General features: G+C 53.2%; 1 protein-coding gene across 1 annotated transcript in view; it reads left to right on the plus strand.

Moving 5' to 3' along the window:
* The window catches only part of HSPA9 (heat shock protein family A (Hsp70) member 9), a 360992-nt gene that overhangs the window by 236405 nt on the left and 101498 nt on the right, over nt 1-23089 (plus strand). The window lies entirely within an intron of this gene.

Below are 23089 nucleotides of genomic sequence, written 5' to 3' on the forward strand. Positions count from 1 at the left end.
GCCCCCTGAATACTGTAATCTGAAAGAAACCGGTTAGTGTTAGATTCCTTATCTTAGAATATCCCCAGGCATCAGACTGGATCTGGAAAGTTTTGCGTAGAAGTACCCCTGCGCGTCGGTAGGCGTCGTCTGCGGCTCCGTGTCCGTTGTTGGCGCCGGAATGACGTTGTCGGAGTACTTAGATGCCGCCCTCGCGCGCTGACGTCAGTTCTTCTTTTTTCCGCGCCGACAAGCACAGATCCGGGGAAAAGCAGTACTTCTTAGTCACTTTTTGACTAAACTTTTTCAATCTATTTTGATCATTTTTCGAGTCTTTACGACTCTCGGTACCGATAGGGATGCCGGGTTCAAGCCCTATGCCGATTGTAGCCGACTCATGTCTGTTACCGATCCCCACCGTCAGTGCCTCTATTGCCTTGGGGCCCACCACGACGACAAGTCGTGCCCCGACTGCCGGGCCTTGACATCGAAAGCTAGGCGGGAGCGGTCCCGTAAGCGCCTCGAGGTCCGGCAGTCTGCCCTGCACCACTCACGGCCCCTGTCCAGGAGGGGGTCGAGGGACTGGTCGCGGGGCCAGTCGTCGAAGCTCAGCGAGTCGTCACCATTCGTCGGGCTCCAAGTCCTCCTGTAAGGCACAAGAAGTCGAAGTGGCGACATCGCTCTTCCGACTCCCCCGACGCTTGCGCGATGCGGCCGGGCGACACCGCACCCGCGGCTCCGCCAGAGCCGCAGGCGTCGTAGCCAGCTCCATACTCGCCGGTCCCTGGGCTGATGCGACGCCGGAGGAGATCAATACCTTCCTCATGGCCATGAGGTCGCTCTGTTGGGTCCTGCAGGGGCGCCTTCGAGCCCCGCGGCCCCGTCTGGGAGTCCAAGCGGGCCGGGTGCTTCGGCGCCATCGGCGACTTCGGTCCCGGCGCCACAGGACCCCACTGGGTCCGGATCCTGGTCGACCTTACGACCCCGCCGGCGTCGACCCCCAGGGTGTCGCCCCCGGCGCCGTCCCCACACGATGTCGTCCCCGGTCCCTCCCTCCCTCCCTCGGTCCAGATCCGGCGTCAGACCGGCGTCGCTCGACGACCAGCAGAAGAGCAATTATTCTATGATCCGGCCCCATCCTTTGAACCTGAATTTCAGGAGATGGAGGGCGAGGGAGACTGGGAGGGGTCTGAGGACTGGGCAGATGAGCTAGGGGAAGCCAGTGGTCTGGACACTATGCCCGACACTGGCTTTGTCTCCCCTCCTACCGTGGCTACGGAGGAGGGGGCTGCTTACAGTGTGGTGCTGACGAGGGCGGCCATGGCCTTGGCTCTTGAGCTCCCCGTCGCGACAGTGAGAACTAACATCCTCACTGAGGTCCTTAAATCGCAGACAAGCTCTTCGGAGACTCTACTGCCGTTTAATGAGGCTCTCTTGGACGTCCTGTTGGACACCTTTTCCAGGCCCACTACAGGCCCCCTTGTGGATATGAACGTCGCCAGGCTCCACTGCTCGGCTCCGGGCGACCCTAGCTTCCTGTCCACCCACCCCACTCCCGAGAGCCTGGTTATCCAGGCCTCTAATTCCCAGTCCGCATTCCCGACTGCACCTCCAGATCGGGAATCCAAAAGGTATGAACAGTTCAGCAAGAAGCTGTTCTCACTAAGTTTGGGGTTGCGGTCGGTCAACACCGCTTGCCTTTTGGTCCGTTACACCCACTCTCTGTGGGATACGGGTGCTGCCGGAGTGCCCGGAGGGGGCCCGGGTGAAGCTCGCTCAAGCCCTTATGGAAGGGCGGGATGCAGCAAGGTACTCTATTCGATGTGGGATGGATACCACGGACTCGCTGGGCAGGGTGATTTTCATGACAGTGGCGGTTCGCCGCCACGCCTGGCTGAGGTCCGCCAACTTCTTGGCTGATGTCCAGAATACGCTCATGGACACGCCGTTCGATGGCAGCGGCCTCTTTGGTGGCAAGTTAGACCGTGCGCTTGAGCGTTTCAAGGACTCCAGGGCTACGGCCAAGTCCTTGGGCCTGTCGGGCCAGCGCCAGCAAACTTCTGCCTTTCGCTCCTTTCGTGGCCAAGCAAGGGGCGCAGCCTCACGTCCTGCCAGCCATTGGCCGCAGACTACCATCCAGCGCGGTGGCGGACGTGGTAACCGCCGTGGCGGTGCCAGGGGACAACTGCGAGGCCAGTCCACATCCACCCCCGCAGCATCTGCCTCAAAGCCTTCCTAGTCTGAGCTTTCAGGCCCATTTAACGCCAGTGGGGGGGTAGGGTTCGCCATCGCCTCCTCCACTGGCGCACCATCACATCGGACAGGTGGGTGCTGCAAATTGTCCGAAGGGGCTACTCCCTCCCCTTCGAGGGGACCCCTCCAGCCATGCCACCTAAGTACCACTGCGTGTCGGGGGATCACCTGCAACTTCTGCAAGAGTAAGTTTCGGCCCTTTTGGCCAAGGGGGCCATCGAGCGCGTTCCTGGGCCAGAAGTCTGGTGTGGTTGTTACTCCCACTACTTTCTGGTTCCCAAGAAGGGCAAAGAGGGCCTACGCCCTATCTTGGACCTGCGGAACGTCAACTGCTTCCTCCGGAAGGAGAAGTTCAAGATGCTGACTTTGGCTCAGGTCTTAGCTGTCCTAGACCCCGGAGACTGGATGGTAGCGTTGGACTTGCAGGACGCATATTTTCACATCCCCGTCCTGCTGGCCCACCGAAGTTACCTGCGGTTCACGGTAGGCCACGAGCACTTTCAGTTTATCGTGCTCCCCTTTGGCCTTACCCGCACCCCTCGGATGTTCACGAAAGTGATGGCGGTGGTCGCAGCTCATCTGCGCAGATTAGGAGTGTCAGTCTTCCCCTATCTCGACGACTGGTTGTTGAAGGCGGGCTCGCCCCAGACAGTCGTCGGCCACCTCCAGACTACAGCCGACCTCCTGCACCTGTTGGGGTTCTCCATCAATGTGCCGAAGTCCCACCTGAGTCCCTCTCAGAAGCTCCTCTTCATCGGAGCGGTTCTGGACTCGGCACAGTTTCGGGTTTATCCTCCCAAACAGCGGGTTCGGGATATTCAGGCTCTGATTCCGATCTTTCAGTCTTCGTCCCGAGTCTCGGTAAGGTTGACGCTGCGGCTTCTGGGGCTGATGGCCTCCTGCATCCTTCTGGTGCATCACGTTAGGTGACTGATGAGGGCTCTGCAGTGGGACATGAAGTTTCAGTGGGCCCACCATCAGGGCAACTGTCCGACCACGTCCTGATCTCGGAGGGCACTACAAGACAGTTGGAGTGGTGGCTCACGGACCGGGATTGGGTCAGCGGCAGACCCCTCTCCCTACCCCAATCGGAGCACGTAGTTGTGACAGATGCGTCCCTCCTGGGTTGGGGGGCCACTTGGGAGATCGGAGGCCTCTGGTCTCCGGCGGAGTCCCAGCTGCACATCAACCTTGTGGAGCTGTGGGCTATCCGTCTTGCACTGAAGGCATTCCTTCCCTCTGTCCGGGGAAGTATAGTGCAGGTGTTCACGGACAACACCACCGCCATGTGGTACTGCAACAAACAGGGCGGGGTGGGGTTGTGGACCCTTTGTCAGGAGGCTCTGTGCCTCTGGCAATGGCTGGAACACCAGGGCGTCTCCCTGGTGGTTCAACGCCTGGCAGGCTCCCTGAACGCCAGGGCGGACGAACTCAGCCGCCAGTGCATGATGGATCACGAATGGCGTCCGAAATCTGACGTGGCGCAAGGTCTCTTTCGGCAGTGGGGAGAGCCTTGGTTAGATCTATTCGCCTGAGAAGAGAACGCGCAATGTCCTCAGTTCTGCGCGTTGGAATTTCCAAGGCGGCACTCGCTCGGAGACGCTTTTCTTTGCGAGTGGAGCTGCGGTCTTTTGTACGCCTTTCCGCCTATACCACTTCTGCCCAGAGTGCTGAAGATCAGGCGCGACCGGGCCCAAGTCATCCTTGTGGCTCCGGACTGGGCACGAAGATACTGTTATCCCGAGCTACTCAGCATGTCAGTCGATCCCCCGATTCGTCCGCCTCTTCAGGAGGACCTTCTGTCGCAGCAGCAGGGGACGGTCCTCCACCCGAACCTGTCCAGCCTCCAACTCCATGCGTGGAGATTGAGCGGCGGCAGTTGAGGCCATTTGACTTGCCTCCTGAAGTCTGTGATGTCATTCTGGCAGCCAGGCGTCCCTCTGGCAGCCAGGCGTCCCTCCACAAAAACGGTATACGCCTGCAGGTGGAACAAATGTGTGGCATGGTGCACAGCAAAGGCTGTGGATCCACTCTCTGCCTCCCTTTCAGAGGTTCTCCTCTTTTTTTCTTTCTCTTGCCCAGCAGGGCTCTGCTCTGGGCACTATCAAAAGGCTACCTCTCTACCATTTCAGCCTTCTTAAAGCTTCCTGATCAGCCTTCTCTTTTCAAGCCCACTGTTGTAAATAGATTCTTGAAGGGCATCACTCGCATGTTTCCTCCTGTTCCTTTCGTGATGCCTCAGTGGGACTTGAATCTTGTTTTGACTTATCTGATGTGTGCTCCCTTTGACCCACTTCACAATTGTCCTCTCCGTCTTCTTACTCTTGAGACTGCGTTCCTGGTTGCCATCACCTCTGTCAGGAGAGTGAGTGAGCTCCAGGCTCTTTCTTCTAAACCTCCTTTCCTTTCTGTCATTCCGGACAAAGTGGTCTTGATGACACGTCCCTCTTTCTTGCCCAAAGTAGTCACAGCCTTCCACATCGGGCAGTCCATCACCTTGCCCACCTTCTTTCCGCCTCCGCATCCTTCGAAGGAGGAAGAGATGCTCCATCGTCTGGACCCAAAACGTGCGATCTCATTTTATCTGGACCGCACTCGCCAGTTCCGGGTGGATGACCAGCTCTTTGTTGGTTACGTGGGTGCTAAGAAGGGATGGGCGGTGCACAAACTAACCATTTCTCGATGGGTCATTTTGTGCATCAAGGCTTGTTATACTCTGGCTAAAAAGGAGCCTCCTGTGGGGCTGCGTGTCCATTCCACTCGGGCCACGGCGGCTACTACTGCCTTGGGTCGGGGAGTCCCCTTGCAGGACACCGGTCAGGCAGCTACGTGGGCCTCGCTGCACACGTTTGCTAGACACTACTGCCTGGACAGCCAAGTCCGGAGAGATGTCTTTTTCGGCCGTTCTGTTCTCCAGGACTTTCTGGTGTGATCATTGGTTCGTTGACCCACCACCGGGGTTGGTATTGCTGGAGTATCTATTCTAAGGTAAGGAATCGAACACTAACCTGTTTCTTTCAGATGCACAAGTTACTTACTTTCGGTAACGATATATCTGTAAGGACCAGTAGTTGGTGTTAGAGTCCTTACCGCCCAACCCATCCTCCCCGTTCTGCGAACCGATATCTAGGGTTAAGGTTCTTCCCTTTGAGGGCCCTAGTTTCATGGCACCAGTGTCGGTTTTTATCATGGCTCTGCGGTTCTGGCGCGGAAAAGCTGTGTATAAGAACGGATGTCCGCGCGCGAGGGCGGCATATAAGTACTCTGACGTCATTCCGACGACGGACGCGGAGCCGCAGACGCCTACCGACGTGCAGGTGTACTGCTACGCAAAACTTTCCGGATCCAGTCTGACGCCTGGGGATATTCTAAGGTAAGGAATCTAACACAAACTACTATTTCTTACAGATATATCGTTACCGAAGGTAAGTAACTTGTGCTTTAGGGGGAGTTTTAGGAGTCTCAAGGTCAGTAGCCAATGGGCTACTGACCTTAGGGTGACTATACCTTTGGTGTGCTCACCCCACTTGGGGGAGTGGTCACAATCCCTAACCCGGATTGGAGGGTGCCCAAGCTGGGGGGGAAACTGCTTCGGTGTTACTCACTAGCTATAGAGGGATTTCCAGTTTTGTAGAAAGAGGTGTTGGGGAACTATCAAAACGCCTCTACTGTTCGGAATCTGCCACATAATGTGATCAACAGAGACAAAGCGATTCCCTTTAGAACCGAGAAGTGGTAACAAGATTAGTTCCTGTACATTGAACGCCAAGGACTGGCACAGGAGCTCAGTATTATGGGCCAAACTCTTTTTTCATCGCCACCTTCTCTTGCACGAGATCCCCAACTTTCGGAATGCAGACTGAAGGTTCTGGTTCTCCTTGATTTCTGCAGAGGTAGACGTCTTCAACTGCTTGTTAGATTGGGTGTTACAGAAGTTTTGTATATCCTGTAAGACAGCACAGCAATCATTTGTCAAAGGGTGTGGCTTATTCTACAATGGTTGGACCATCAAGGTCCGGAACGTGCATATTGGTGCCAGAAAGGACCTGGTATGGGGTCCGGCCACCCAGAGATCATTTAGTGAGATTAAGTGCTTGCTGCACCCCATATAGGTGGTGGATCCAACTATGCCCTGTGCCAAATACTTTAGCTGTTCAGGACTGTTTTTAATTCATTGTACATCCTCTCCATAACAGAATTGCCATCTGGCTGGTATGGAGAAGAAGAATGCACCAGTACACCCAGGGATGCCATAGTATCCCGGTACGCTTTAGCAGGGAATGCCAGGCCCTGGTCTGAGTGAAATGTACTGCATACATGTGTTCCGATAAAGACTTGCTTGCAGGTCTTTAATAACAGTGCCAGCATTAGCTGAATGCTGTGGCCATATCCAGAGGAACCTGGAGTAAGAATCATCTGCAACTAATATAAATGTATGCACAGTATCTAAAATCAGTGGACCACAGTCAAATGTATTCAAAAGGCTTTTTTGGAAATTATCATGTCTGCAGTGGACGAGCAATGGTGGAAGCTTTAATTTGTTGACGAATGTCACAATAGGACATATTTTTTGGCCTTTTGGTATAAACCGTTGCTGTTGCAGCGAAATTGTGGCTGCAACACTGGCATGTGCAGAAGCAGCACCATTATGCACAGCTATGACTAAAGGTAGTCTGTGGTCTTGGTTGGGAATCAAACAATCACCAACTCCTGGAGTGGTAACAAAAGGAATGTTGCTTGGATCACACCGGACACTTTTCCTTTCCACGGCAGCAGCAATTTGCAGCAACTCGCCATTGACAGCTGCGACGATTCCCGCCACCATTTGGCACCTATGCGCCCGGCTTCCCTGGGTGAGGTAACACGAGTACTCCGGTGCTCACATGGGTGCTGGCCTTAGAGCAAACCCTTTTAGACTTGGAGGGTTCTAAGTTCTCTCCAAAGTGTCCTTAATTTTTAATCTTCCAACCGTGAGTTTCCCATAGGACTGTACGGAGCTCGTGGCTGTGTTCTCACACTGCACGCTTCCCCCGCGGGTCCCCTGTGTCACTACCTTGGGTGGTTTCTTGGGGTCTCAGCGATTCTACGTGCTCTAGACACCGTGTCTAGTCAAGTCGTGGTTGTTATACCACTTTTTCAATATATGGTTTGGTCTCTCCCTGGGGCCCATTGCACATTGTGCTATTTACTGAAGTTCTATTGTGTATCTTGTTCTCTAATCTCATAAATAGGTTAGTAGAGCGTGTTTAGTAATAAAAACATATATTTTATATATTCCTTGTGTGGTTCCCCTTTCATTTGGTCATTTAGGAGGTTATAATCTGGTAAACGAAGCTGCTTTACATTCCTTCGAGACTTAGCCTGAAGGCTACTCTCCATAGCTACCGTTAGGATAGTTCTGCCCCCGGTGCCACGTGAAATACCCGCGCACCGACTCACACGCCGTGTGAAACCTGTGTTCGTCACCTGTACACAGTGAAGAAGACTGCGATGCATGCTGAGCTTTCTGCTCCAAAAAGACTTTGTGACCGCCGGGTCCGAAGAACGTGACCTGCAGAGACAACAGACAGACTCTATTCCTGACCTGAATCGGAGGAAGAGGAAGCCAGCGACCCTAGCGGAGCCAAGGAGGAACAGGAAGAACTCTGTTTCCGTCAACAGCTCAGACGAGGATGAAGACTTCCCGCATGGACAATATACTGCAAGTACAGTCCCTACCTTGCCCCAACTTCCACTTCCATCGAAGAAGGCAGCTCTGGACCAGCCCGTGCCCTCAGGCCCCGGTCTACACAGAGATCAAGCTTCTGAAGCCCTGCGTTCAGGCTCTGCACCGAAGCCTACCAAAAAGCCTTCCGGCTCCGAAAAGCCCCATGCCAAATCGGGCAACGAGACAGAACTTTCGGAGTGGAAGAAGAAGTCCGGCACCAAAAACCACTTCGGATCTGAAAACTCAGACCCAGAAACCATCTGCCCCAAAACCTTCGCCGTCAAAACTGACAAATGCCGAAGTCACCTAAAAGCATGCTTTCGGTGATCCGCTTGACAAATTAGATCTGAAACAGAAAATTCTGGTTATACATCCAAAAACTAGACATTTTACCACTGGTTTGACTTTAAAGAGGGGTGCTACTACAGAAGAGGAACACCACATTCCTTTAAAGAGAACTTTTGGGACAAATCCTTTTACTCTTCCTTCACCTCCTCTACCCCAGTCTCTGCCTGTGCCAACTTCACCTGAGCACTCACCACCACATACACCTGACAATCAGGGTGAGGGGGATGGGGACGATAATGATGACGATCAGCCCGGAGATGTGTGGGATGACTAGAATACTGACTCGCCAACTGACCACGATCCGGACATATATCCTACTCTGCCCTCTCCACCACATGACCGTGCAGGATTTGTTGATACATACCATAGGGTCCCTCTCCATAGAGAATCACTTAAAGAGGACTTCTTTTCGAGATACTAAACACACACACAAAAGTCTACACCCATGGTGCCCATGTAGAAAGTAATGGCCAGACATGTAGATAATATTTTTAAGGAACCTGTTGAAGCATGTATCCTTACCCCTAGGGTAGATAAAAAATACAAGCCTGCACCATTGGATCCAGCCTACATAAAAGGTCAACTACCCTTAGACTCATTAGTAGTTTCTAATGCACGTAAAAATGCAAACTCCCAGAATACTGGGGACGCACCACCCCCACATAACGAGTCTAAAGTCCTTGATGCTTCAGGGAAAAGGATAGCCTACCAGGCAGCTAACTTCTGGCGCATTTGTAATACGAAAGCGTTGCTAGCAAGGTATGACCGCACACACTGGGAACAACTCATCCAATTTCTACTCCAAGAACACAAATCAAAAGCGCAAGACCTTGTACGTGAGGGACAGTTAATTTCTAATAACCAAATTAAATGTTTCCTAGATGCTGCTGATACATCTGCCTGAGCGGTGAACACTAGTGTTCTTTTAAGAAAATACCCCTGGTTGCGCATATCAGGGTTTAAACCAGAGGTTCAGACCTCAAAATTAAACGCACCCTTTGACAAGGAACACCTTTTTGCGCCGGTGGTAGACACTTCACTTGACAAGATGAAAAAGGATACCCAAGTGGCTAAATCCATGGGAGCCCTTCAGTTTCCACGAGGCGTGGTTCTTTTGTCGCTCCTTTTATCAAGCAGGGTCCAGAAATGCTTCCTCCGACACTGCGTCCACCTATAAGGGCGGCAATAACCAACCCTCAGGTTCCGAGGGTTTCTTTCGAGGCAATTACAGAGGAAACAACAGCAAGGGCAGAGGTAGAGGTTCCAATACACGTAGCTTGCCCTCCAATACAAAGCTTAACTTGTCCATAGTTCCCTCTACCATTTAACACCTGTGGGGGGACGACTGTCACAATGTCTTCCAAAGTGGCAGTTCATAACAGACAAGTGGGTTATCAAAATAATCCATTCTGGTTACTGCCTGGAGTTAATCAACACTCCTCCAAACATTCCCCCAAAGTCACACAAACATTTACCGCATCATCTAGCGCTTCTCAAACAGGAGGTACAATTCCTACTACTAAAACAAGCCGTAGAACCCGTACCACCACATTCAAGGGTCAGACGTCTACTTTTACTTCCTAATTCAAAAAAAGTACGGCTTCTCAGACCCATATTGGATCTCAGAGAACTAAATCTATACATACAATCAGACCACTTCCACATGGTTAAGACTACAACAGGTACTCCCTCTTTTGCAAAAGGGCGACTTTCTTTCTACTCTAGATTTAAAGGACTCCTACTTTCATATTCCAATCCATCCGGCTCACCGCAAATTTCTCAGGTTTATGGTATCAACATTACCAATTCAAGGTGCTCCCATACGGAGTCACCACGGTCCCCAGAGTCTTCACAAAATGTCTGGTGGTAGTAGCTGCGCATCTCAGAAGACTAAGCATACATGTCTTTCCCTATCTGGATGACTGGCTCATCAAAGCCAGGACATACCAACAGGTCGCAAGCACACTTATGAAACCATTCAGCTGCTTCACCATCTAGGGTTTTTAGTCAGTGTTTTGAAATCACATCTTCAGCCAAACAAAGTTCAGGATTACCTAGGAGCCACTCGGGATACTCAAAGGGCTGTAGCGTTTACCAATGCAGCCAGAATTCGAAACCTTCAAGCGCCAATTCTCAAATTTCAAGCCACTCAATCACTTCTGGCTCAAGTGTTTAGGTGACTGCTGGGAATGATGGCATCTTGTATCATGATCGGCTCTCACGCCAGGTTACACATGTGTCCACTTCAGGAATGTTTAGTCAGTCAGTGGAACCAGTCACATGGTCTATTAACCGATCTAGTGTTGGGTAAGCGGCCATACTCCTCACTCTCTGCAGTGGTGGAACAAACAAAACCTGCCAAAAGGATGGCTGTTCATAGACCCGATTCCACAGACAGTGTTAAAAGCGGACGCATCTCTTACTGGATGGGGTGCTCATCTTCAACAACACACAGTGCAAGGACTGTGGATCCCACAGCAATGGTTGCTTCTCATCCGTGATTTAGAGCTCATGGCAACCTTTCTAACCCTCAAAGCCTTTCAAGATCACCTGTCTGGCAAAGCTGTACTAGTCTTGACCAACAACATCACAGCTATGTATTACATACAGAAGCAGGGGGGGGACACACTCTCTACAACTGTTCCACTTAGCCCAAGACATCTGGAGGTGGGCAATTCACCACAATGTTTATCTCCTAGCGGAACACCTCCCAGGAGTCAACAATCAGATTGCGGATCTCCTCAGCAGGCAAAGTTATCAAATACACGAGTGGGAACTACATCCTCCAGTTCTCCACCCATACTTCCAAGCCTGGGGAGTCCCTCACATAGACCTGTTCGCAACACCCGAAAATGCAAAATGCCAAAGCTTCGCCTCCAGGTAACCACACATGTTGTTCAAAGGCAATGCTCTATGGATGAACTGGTCTGGGATATTTGCTTATGCTTTTTCGCCTCTCCCACTCATTCCATCAGTGATTCGGAAACTCATGCACACATCACTCACGTTAATACTATTGGCTCCAACATAGGCACGTCAACCCTGGTTCACAACCCTGTTGGAACTCTCTCTCTGGTACCACATCAAAAATGTTATGCAACTCCCAGTCTCCTCACACAGAGCCATGGAGAAATCAAACACCCAGTTCCCAAACAACTGAACCTTGCGATCTGACTCCTGAAGTCATAGTTTGGTTATCTAAACCTTCCACCAGACTGTATGAACAATATTAGAGAGACCAGAAAGCCTACCACAAGGGCCTGCTACGCAGCCAAATGGAAGCGTTTTGTTATCTATTGCAATAACAATCATATCAACTTCCCTACAGAACATACTGTGCTACCTATTACATTTGCAGCAGTCCGCATTGGCCTATACATCCATCAAACTGCATCTTGCTACAATAGCAGCCTACCTTCAAAATAGGCAACACTTGTTATTTTGAGTGCCTGTCATCAAAGCATTTATGGAAGGACTAAAAAAAGGTTATACCACCAAGACTTCACCTGCCCCAGTATGGAATCTTAACTTAGTCCTCACAAGGTTATTGGGTCCACCATTTGAACCTGTGCACAGATCTGAACTACAGTTCCTTCACTTGGAAAACAGCTTTCCTCTTTGCAATAACTTCATTGAGGAGAGTGGGTGAACTTCAGGCATTAAACATAGAAGAACCTTTTTACCAGTTACACAAAGATAGTAGTTCTCCGTACCAACCTCAAATTCCTCAATCAGTCGGTTGAAATACCGGTGTTCCTCCCTCAACCTGACTCTTTTGCAGAACGAGCTCTTCATACCTTAGATGTCAGAAGACCTCTTTTGTATTACACTGAAAGAACAACATCATTTTGTAAAACCAAACGACTTTGTCGCTTTGGCACCACCTCACAATTGCAATCCTATCTCCAAATCAGTTATTGCTAGGTGGATTGTTAAATCTCTTCAGATTTGTTATGATAAAGCCAAAAGGACTCTCACAGTACCCCCTAGAGCACATTCCACTTGCAAGTTGGGGGCTATGGCTTTCCAAGGGAATATCCCTATTACTGATATCTGCAAAGCTGCAACGTGGTCTACACCACACACATTCACCAGACACTATTGTGTAGATGTATTAGCAAGACAATAAGCTAATGTGGGTCAAGCAGTAGTTCAAGTTCAAAATAACTTTATTAGGATTCCAAGAATCCATAAAAGCACAGTACTTAGCACGCTGTTTCAGATGACTCCATCAGTTACAGGATAGCCTCTGCTTAGGGGAGACTGCTCTATAGTCTATGCACAAGCATGTGATCTTCACCTCACATGCGTCAAACGGAAAATGCTACTTACCCAGTATGCATCTGTTCTTGGCATGTAGAGCTGTAGAATTTCATGCGCCCACCCACCTCCCCGGGTACCTGTAGCTGCTGTAGTTGTTCTGTTCAATCAATCAGAGCATTTGTATAGCGCACTACTCACCCGGAGGGTCTCAAGGCGCTGGGGGGGGGAGGGGGGGTCCGCTACTGCTCGAACAGCCAGGTCTTGAGCTGCTTCCTGAAGGCGAGGTGGTCCTGGGTCAGGCGGAGGTGGGTCGGAAGGGAGTTCCAAGTCTTGGCGGCCAGGTAGGAGAAGGACCTTCCTCCTGTGGTGGCTCTTTGGATACGGGGGACGGCGGCGAGGGCGTGGCTGGTCGATCGAAGCTGGCGCATGGGAGCGTAGAAGTTGAGGCGGCTGTTGAGGTATCCTGGTCCTTGGTTGTGTAGGGCTTTGTGTGCGTGGGTGAGGAGCCGGAAGGTGATTCTCTTGTTGACCGGGAGCCAGTGCAGGTCTCTCAGGTGTCCGGAGATGTGGCTGCGGCGGGGGATGTCCAGGATGAGTCGTGCTGAGGTGTTCTGGATCCGTTGGAGTCTCTTCTGGAGTTTGGCGGTGGTTCCGGCGTAGAGGGAGTTGCCGTAGTCCAGACGTCTGGTGACGAGGGCCTGGGTGACCGTCTTCCTGGTCTCGGTGGGGATCCATCGGAAGATCTTGCGTAGCATTCGCAGGCTGTTGAAGCACGAGGAGGAGACGGCGTTGACTTGTCTGGTCATGGAGAGGGAGGAGTCCAGGATGAAGCCCAGGTTGCGTGCGTGGTCTGTTGGTTTGGGTGCGCTGCCCAGGGCGGGGGGCCACCAGGAGTCAGCCCAGGCGGAGGGTGAGGATCCCAGGATGAGGACTTCCGTCTTGTCCGAGTTCAGTTTCAGGCGGCTGTTCGACATCCATTTGGCTACGTCTGTCATCCCTTCGTGCAGGTTGGCTCTGGCGGTGGCGGGGTCGTTAGTGAGGGAGAGGATCAGCTGGGTGTCGTCGGCGTAGGAGATGATGTTCAGGTTGTGCTGGCGTGCGATGGCTGCGAGGGGGCTCATGTAGACGTTGAAGAGTTGGGCTGAGCGAGGAGCCTTGAGGAACGCCGCAGATGACTTCGGTGGCCTCCGATCTGAACGGGGGGAGGCGGACTCTCTGTGTCCTTCCGGCGAGGAAGGAGGTGATCCACTCCAGTGCCTTCTCCTGGATTCCGACGTTGCTGAGGCGCTGTACTAGGGTACGGTGGCAGACCGTGTCGAAGGCCGCGGAGAGGTCCAGGAGGATGAGGGCCGCTGTATCTCCGTTGTCGAGCAGGGCTCGGATGTCATCTGTAGCTGCGATCAGGGCGGTCTCGGTGCTGTGGTTGGCCCGGAAGCCAGACTGCGAGAGGTCGAGGGAGCCGTTCGTCTCGAGGAAGGCGGCCAGTTGCTTGTTAACGGTCTTCTCGATGACTTTGGCCGGAAACAGGAGCAGCAAGATGGGGCGGTAGTTCTTGAGGTCGGTAGGGTCTGCTGATGGTTTCTTGAGTAGAGCGCTGAGTTCGGCGTGCTTCCAGCTCTCCGGGAAGGTGGCGATGTCGAAGGAGGTGTTGATGATGTCCCGCAGGTGGGGTGCGATGACAGCGTCGGCCTTGTTGAAGACGTGGTGAGGGCAGGGGTCTGTCGGAGATCCGGAGTGGATGGAGTTCATCGTGCGGATGGTGTCTTCGGTGCTGATCGGGGTCCAGGTGCGGAGGGTGGTGGTGGGGGGCGGTGGTTCGGTCGTGGCGTGCGTTGGTTGAGTGCTGAAGCTGTTGTGTATGTCCGCGATCTTGTTGTGGAAGTAGGAGGCGAGGGAGTTGCAGAGGTCTTGCGAAGGGGTGATGTCGTTGTTTCCGGCGTTGGGGTTGGAGAGCTCTTTCACGATGTTGAAGAGTTCCTTGCTGTTGTGTGCGTTGTTGTCCAGTCGTTCCTTGAATGCGGTTTTCTTGGTGGCGCGGATCAGCTGGTGGTGTTTTCGGGTGGCGAGCTTGAGGGCAGTAATGTTGTCCGGTGTTGGGTCTCTGCGCCAGGTTTTCTCGAGTGCTCTGCAGTTCTTCTTGGAGCTCTTGAGTTCGTCGTTAAACCATGGGGTTTTCTTGCTGCCGGGTCTGCTCGGCGGGGTCTTCAGCGGGGCGAGGTCGTCTGCGCAGTCGCTGATCCATATCGTGAGGTTGGTGGCTGCTTGGCTGGGGTTCGTTGTGCTGGTGGGAGGGTTCTTGCTCAGGGAAGTAGTGAGCTGGTCTGCAGTGATCTTGTTCCAGCTTCTGCGGGGAGCCTGTTGCTGGTGATGGTGGAGCGTGGTCCTTCTGTAGCTGAAGTGGACGCAGCTGTGGTCCGTCCATTGGAGTCCCGTGGCGTGGCTGAAGGCGATGTCCTTGCTGGAAGAGAAGATCGGGTCGAGTGTGTGTCCGGCATAGTGGGTGGGGGTGGTCACCAGTTGCTTGAGTCCGAGGTTGGCGAGGTTGTCCAGCAGGGTGGTGGTGTTGCGGTCGTTGTTGTTCTCCAGGTGTTACTATTCATACATACACATGGTCATCTCTATTCTTTACTACTACTCCATTCTCTCACCCTCTGCGGGAAAATAATCTGAACATGGAGTCGATAACCATGCGCACTATCACCGAAAGGAGGAGTCACCTACCTCGTGACTACAAAGACTTCTTCGAAGAATAACCAAGTGCAAAGATCCAGGCCTTAACACTGGATGGCGATATATGCACAAGCATGAGATTCTACAGCTCTACACGCCAAGAACAGATGCATACTGGGTAAGTAGCATTTTCCTTAGATGGAAAGCCCTTTGGCAAAGGGGCACCATCCTTGCTAGCATTAACAGCAGCCAAGATATCAAAATCTATTCTCCTTTTAGAACGAGCAATTGCAGCAATAGCGGTCGCAACTGCAGATTTTGCCACTTCATCAACCAGAGAATTCCTACAATGTGTAGTCCAAATCACTGATAACTCAAAGTATGAGTAACATGACCCCGTTGCTACCTGTCTTTGAGGTCTGCCATCTTAACCCAAAGTGTTTTATGCTTGATTGTGTTGTGAATCTTTGACCCCATTCTGCCGCCGATAATGTAAATTATCATTAAAGGACTGTACACAATAATACAAATCACACACTAAATGTGGGGAATTCAGGATTTATATGTTCTAGTTCAAGAAGCAAATATTTCAGTTCAGTCGACTGCGCAGTGCATTCCAGCATGGAGGGCTTTAGCATTAGAAACTTTGTGACCGCCTCTAAGGCAGGCGCAGGAGTATCCACAATGTTGAGTTTCCCTTATGAAAGAGGCTTTTCTTTAAGAATTTCCAACTGCACAGCAGTCATTTTTTCAGTGGAAGCAACGCACTGTTCCGCATCAGAATATAAATATGATTTATGTGCCATCTACACTTTTTCACCTTCATTAAAAGTGATCTAGGTAAACCTGAGTGCACCCGGCAAGACCCGGATGACTAGGTTCTTGGTATTTACATAAGTAAGTGGCAAGTAAAAGCTGTTTACAATCGACAGGCTAACAAAGGGGAGAACTTCAGTGGGCCTTATAGGGAACTCATGACAAGGTTACCTAGTGTCTTTACTGATTGGGCAATGTGGTCTGTGAGCATGCAGTGGTGATCTTGCAGTAGGGTTAAATCCACTGCCACAAATGGATCTTGGTTTCAAGAGTATTCCTCTGTCTCAGTCACTTGAAGAATGGCGTCCAATGTCGCATAGTCTTGGGAGTGGCCTGTAGGCTCTGTGGGGGCTGGTCTGCAGTCTGCTGCACCCCATCACACGGGAGTATGATGGCAGGTCCATGGTAGTGGCCCATGATCGCAGGAACGGGCCTCAGTTGGCTCTGAAGGCATCCACTGGCTTTTCCTTCACTCTCCCACAGCCTCTACCTGGGTGCAGACGCTGGGAAAGCACTGCGGCCCCTCTATTATGTAGTAATAGGCACAGCCGCGGCACCCCAAGGGTCTGGTCGTTGCCCTCCGCAATCGCCACTGTGCAGAGAGGTAATGAAGTGGGGGAACTCAACCACAATACATGCAGGCCGACTCCCAGATCAGGCTGCACAGCTATAGGGTTGTGGGCCCTCCCGAAGCATTAGCACCACTGCAGGCCCACCGGTTGCTCCCCTCCGACAAGGGGGCAAGATTTGGTGAACCGCAGCCTCACTGCAGGTCTCGGACATTCCCTAGCGTGCCCCTAGCTTAGAGCCGCTAGGGGTACAGATGCGATCCGGCATCAGGGATTTTGGCAGATGTTAGAGCCTGGGCCCCAGAGTTTGAAGATTAGGCGGCCACCATGGTGGCCTGTCTAGCCGAGCCACCCAACAAATGTCACCTTCATTAATGGTGACTGTAGACTTTGAGTCAAACTAGTATGGCATAGTGTTACTCTAAGAAGTATTTTTTTTTAAATGTTATTTGATGTAATTCACAAATAAGATACACAAAGAATTTTTTAAGCCTTCGCGTCAAGAATTTTCAGTTCTATTAAGGACACGGAGGTGAGGATTATACTTCTCTCACTTAACTGTAAAGACTTCAACATCCAATAAAACAGTAAAAATACAAACTACATTTTCCATAAAACCCCTCAGCCAACCCGGCCCACCAGAGCATATAATACAGTCCACTCATGAGGACTCCTCTTTCTTTGCAAGATGAGACCAAGTCCATGAACAAACAGCCAAACCGATATGGCAAGCAGTTCTTCAGCGATCAGGACCATGTACCAACAATCGAAATAGACTGAATGCTGAAACCAACCACACGAGTGCTGGCGCCAACACTGGGAGCTCAGATATTCGGCCCGGAGACTTCTGGCTCTGCTTCTGTTCTGCATCTGCAGAAGAAAAAATAACACGGATAACCTCCACCACATAGCACAAAGTAAACACCTAGACAACAAACTTGGCAATTTCAAACCTTGCAATGAAACTGTCATGGGTGGGTTAATCCTAGTCTCCGAGTCTGTGAGAAAGTGCCTCTTTTTACATGGTTAGCCTCCCACTTTTTGCCTGGACTGTGATGTGTTTGCGATTGTAGTGCCCAGGTTCCTGCCAATCAGATCCTCTGTGCCAGTGCTTCTTCCCTTAAAAAAACTATTCCCCAATTGAGCCGTAAGGCTCCCTGTAAGTCCCTAGTATAAGGTACCTGCTTACCAGGGGCTTTGGGACTGAAGAGTGTCCCCTAGGAACCCCTCACCTAGACCATGCAGACTGCTACTGCAGCAAATGACAGTCGACTTGGCACACTACATGTGCCATGCCAGCTAGCACTGCCTAAGATTTAGATAAGTTACTCTCTAGCAGTCCTTACCAGACCTAAGGCAGGTGTGGGCAAATCTGCATGAGCAGATATGCCCCTACAATATTGGGGTCTATTCCTGAATATTGCAAGTGCCAGTGAAGCCATAGAGAGTACATGGGCTGGAACCTTGCCAATTTGAGTTCCAAAGCACCCTGATGGTCTCACTGAACAGTGTTTGGTACCGTGCGATTTTTAAAGAATATTTTTAGATTTCAAAATCAGGGCTGCCACCGCGAGACATGTTTCCGGACCCCTAGGGTGGGAGCATTTGCTCCCTGAGCCCAGAAACAAAGCCTTTCGTGGACGGAAGTGTTCACACCTTTCCCAGGCCAGGAAGAGCCATCTGTGGCAGTGGAGCTTCAAAGGCCTGGCAGCCTTTGTAATGTGCCCCCTAGCCTCTCCTGCTAACAGGAGCAGGCCCCCTTCCTGACCCACTTTCCTTTTCGGTGGGAAGACCGGCGGGAAAAACTAACCAGCCCAGAAGGTGTGCCCACCTCTTCCAACACCACCCCTCAGGTGGGAGAGGCGAGGTAAAGCCTCCTCTTCAGTGCCTGCCATCTTGCGGCTGGCAGGCACTCCCCAATCAGAATTAGGAATTGTGCTCACTCCCACACGTGGGGTGAGCACACCAAGGGTGTAGTAACCCGAAGATCAGTAGCCCATTGGCTACTGACCCCGAGACCCCTAAAACATCCCCTAAATACAGTTTTTAGGGGGCAGCCCTGATCCAAGAAAGCAGATTCCCGCAACCTACGAAGGAGGACGAAAGAAGACGCCCAGCAGAGAAGACGGCAGAGAACAACTGACTTGGCCCCAGCCCTACCGGCCCGTCTGCAGTTTCCAGAGATCCTGTGCCAAAAATAGTCTTGTCCTGCAGCCAGCGACCTCCAGAACCCCATGGGAGGACTGTGAGAAAGTGGCTCTATATATACTGGACCAAGATAGGGTACAGTGTGTATAGAGTCCACAAACCCCAGAGGTATAACGGAGGTTAAAGCAAGGTGTGACCTTACTCTCTAAAGTGGTAGCTTGGTCAAGCAGTAAGGCAGTACCAGAGGACAGTGTAAAGCATTTGTTGTACCCACTCAGCAAAAGGTTTCACACACTCAAAGACTGTACTCCAGGCCAATTGATTTTATATCAAAGATATAATTGTTTTATTTTTAGTTCTAGTTCTAGGACACCCCCGCGCCGCACGGCCGCCAGCTGCTGCGTGTGCTCCTACCCTGCCTGACTGCCTCGCTACCGCCGCGTGACCACGCCTCTGCCTTAGAGCGGCGTGGTCCGTGCTCGCCTGACCGGCCCCTGTTGTATTTGCTGTTTCCTTGAACTGTGTTTTGTCGATCTGTAGTGCCTGTTTTTCTTTTTTCCAGCTCTTTGTATTTTACTTCGTATTGCCTGTTCCCAACTGCCCTCGTCATCCCTCCCCGCTTCCCGCCACCGCCGCTAACCCCGCCCCTTTGCCTTCTGTACGCTCCCGCCTCCCAGCTGCTCCGCCCCCCCGCGCACTTGGCCATATATGGCGACCGTGCGACGCAGGTGAGTGTGACCTAGTTCTAGGACACCCCCGCGCCGCACGGCCGCCAGCTGCTGCGTGTGCTCCTACCCTGCCTGACTGCCTCGCTACCGCCGCGTGACCACGCCCCCTGCCTTAGAGCGGCGTGGTCCGTGCTCGCCTGACCGGCCCCTGTTGTATTTGCTGTTTCCTTGAACTGTGTTTTGTCGATCTGTAGTGCCTGTTTTTCTTTTTTCCAGCTCTTTGTATTTTACTTCGTATTGCCTGTTCCCAACTGCCCTCGTCATCCCTCCCCGCTTCCCGCCACCGCCGCTAACCCCGCCCCTTTGCCTTCTGTACCCTCCCCGCTCCCGCCTCCCAGCTGCTCCGCCCCCCCCCCCCGCGCACTTCGCCATATATGGCGACCGTGCGAACGCGCAGCGTTGACGCGCAGCGGGCGCGCCGATTGTGCGCCGAAGGCGCGCCAAAGGTAAGCCTGTCTGCGCCCGTCCGCGCCTGGACCGCGCCCAGTGCCAGGACCCCTGTCTCCCGAAGACACCAGCCCACCCGACGGACCTACAACGCCGCCGAACTCATCACACTCAACACCGGCGGCATCCCGGGATGTCACCGAGGCACACCCACGGACCCTTCAGCTGCCACGCCTGCAAGTTCACCTGCATCCGGACCGACACTGCACCAGCACCCGCCAAGCCGAACACCAGCAGCAACCACCTCAAGTGCATCCTGCTCAACACCCGCTCCGTCCACAGACACGCCATCGAACTCTGGAACTTCCTCGACACCACAGCCCCTGACGTTGCATTCCTCACGGAGACCTGGATGAACGCCTCCTCAGCGCCCGACATCGCCATCGCCATCCCGGATGGCTACAAGATCACCCGGAGGGACCGCACCGCCAACCAGACGGGAGGAGGCATCGCCATCATCCACAGGGACACCATCCGCATCACGACCAACACCGACGACACCCTTATCACCGCCGAACACCTGCACTTCCAGATCCACACCGACCCGAAGACCACCCTCAGAGGCACCCTGATCTACCGACCCCCGGGACCACGCACACGATTCAGCGAGGACATCGCCGACTTAATCAGCCCGCATGCCCTCCCCTCCGCCGACTAAATCCTCCTGGGGGACCTCAACTTCCACCTGGAGAACAGCGACCGTAACACCACCACCCTGCTCGACAACCTCGCCAACCTCGGACTCAAGCAGCTGGTGTCCACCCCAACCCACCTCGCCGGACACACACTCGACGCTGTCTTCTCATCCAGCAGAGACGTCGCCTTCAGCCACGCCACAAGACTCCACTGGACGGACCACAGCTGCGTCCACTTCACCTTCAAAAGAACGACGATCCACCACCACCAGCAACAGGTTGCCCGAAGAAGCTGGAACAAGATCACAGCCGACCAGCTCACCGCCTCCCTGAGCCAGCACCCTCCTACCGGCTCAGCGAACCCCAGCCAGGCCGCCGACAACCTCACGAAGTGGATCAGCAAATGCGCGGACGAACTCGCCCCTCTGAGGACCCCGCCCAGCAGACCCGGCAGCAGAAAAACCCCATGGTTCACCGACGAACTCAAGAGCTCCAAGAAGAACTGCCGAGCCCTCGAGAAAGTATGGAGAAGGGAACCAACAATGGACAACATGACCACCCTCAAGCTGGCCACCCGGAAACACCACCAACTGATCCGCGCCACCAAGAAAACTGCATACAAGGACCGGCTGGACGACAACGCACACAACTGCAAGGAACTCTTCAACATCGTGAAAGAGCTCTCCAACCCCAACGCCGGAAGCAACGACATCACCCCGTCGCAAGACCTCTGCAACTCCCTCGCCTCCTACTTCCACAACAAGATCGCGGACATACACAACAGCTTCAGCATCCAACCGACGCACGCCACAACCGCAGCAACGCCACCCACCACCACCCTCCGCGCCTGGTCTCCGATCAGCACCGAAGACACCATCCGCACAATGAACTCCATCCAGTCCGGATCTCCGACCGACCCCTGCCCTCACCACGTCTTCAACAAGGCCGACGCTGTCATCGCACCCCACCTGCGGGACATTATCAACACCTCCTTCGACACCGCCACCTTCCCGGAGAGCTGGAAGCACGCAGAACTCAGCGCTCTACTCAAGAAACCCACAGCGGACCCCACCGAACTCAAGAATTACCGTCCCATCTCGCTCCTCCCGTTCCCGGCCAAAGTCATCGAAAAGACCGTCAACAAACAGCTGGCCGCCTTCCTCGAGACAAATGGATCCCTCGACCCCTCACAGTCTGGCTTCCGAGCCAACCACAGCACCGAGACCGCCCTCATCGCTGCCACCGATGACATCCGAACCCTGATGGACAACGGAGAAACAGCGGCCCTCATCCTCCTGGACCTCTCCGCGGCATTCGACACTGTCTGCCACCGCACCCTAGTGCAGCGCCTCGGCAACATCGGAATCCAGGAGAAGGCACTGGAATGGATCACCTCCTTCCTCAACGGAAGAACACAGAGAGTCCGCTTACCACCGTACAAGTCAGAGGCCACCGAAGTCATCTGCGGCGTCCCTCAAGGATCCTCGCTGAGTCCCACCCTCTTCAACGTCTACATTAGCCCCCTCGCGGCCATCGCACGCCAACACAACCTCAACATAATCTCCTACGCCGATGACACCCAGCTGATCCTCTCCCTGACCAACGACCCCGCCGCCGCCAGAGCCAACCTGCAAGAAGGGATGAGAGATGTAGCCGAGTGGATGACGACCAGCCGCCTGAAACTGAACTCAGACAAGACGGAGGTCCTCATCCTGGGCTCCTCGCCCTCCGCCTGGGACGACTCCTGGTGGCCCCCCGCCCTGGGCACCGCACCCAAACCGACGGACCACGCACGCAACCTGGGCTTCATCCTGGACTCCTCCCTCTCCATGACCAGACAAGTCAACGCCGTCTCCTCGTCATGCTTCAACATCCTACGCATGCTACGGAAGATCTTCTGGTGGATCCCCACCGAGACCAGGAAGACTGTCACCCAGGCCCTCGTCACCAGCCGACTGGACTACGGCAACGCCCTCTACGCCGGAACCACCGCCAAGCTCCAAAAGAGACTCCAGCGGATCCAGAACGCCTCAGCCAGACTCATCCTCGACATCCCACGAAACAGCCACATCTCCGGACATCTGAGAGACCTGCACTGGCTCCCCGTCAACAAAAGAATCACCTTCCGTCTCCTCACCCACGCACACAAAGCCCTACACAACCAAGGCCCGACTTATCTCAACAGCCGCCTCAACTTCTACGCTCCCAAACGCCATCTCCGCTCGACCAGTCACGCCCTCGCCGCCGTCCCCCGCATCCGAAGAGCGACAACAGGAGGAAGGTCCTTCTCCTACCTGGCCGCCAAGACCTGGAACTCCCTCCCGACCGACCTGCGCCTGACCCAAGACCACCTCTCCTTCAGGAAGAAGCTCAAGACCTGGCTCCCAGCGCCTTGAGACCCTACGGGTGAGTAGTGCGCTCTATAAATGTCTTGATTGATTGATTGAGAACCAACAGGTATCAAAATATACTGTTCTCAATATGAGAGGTCTCAGATGAGTACTTTGCAGAAAGGCAATACATTTT

This window comes from Lissotriton helveticus, chromosome 7, assembly GCF_964261635.1.
Source record: "Lissotriton helveticus chromosome 7, aLisHel1.1, whole genome shotgun sequence".
Classification (NCBI taxonomy): Eukaryota; Metazoa; Chordata; class Amphibia; order Caudata; family Salamandridae; genus Lissotriton; species Lissotriton helveticus.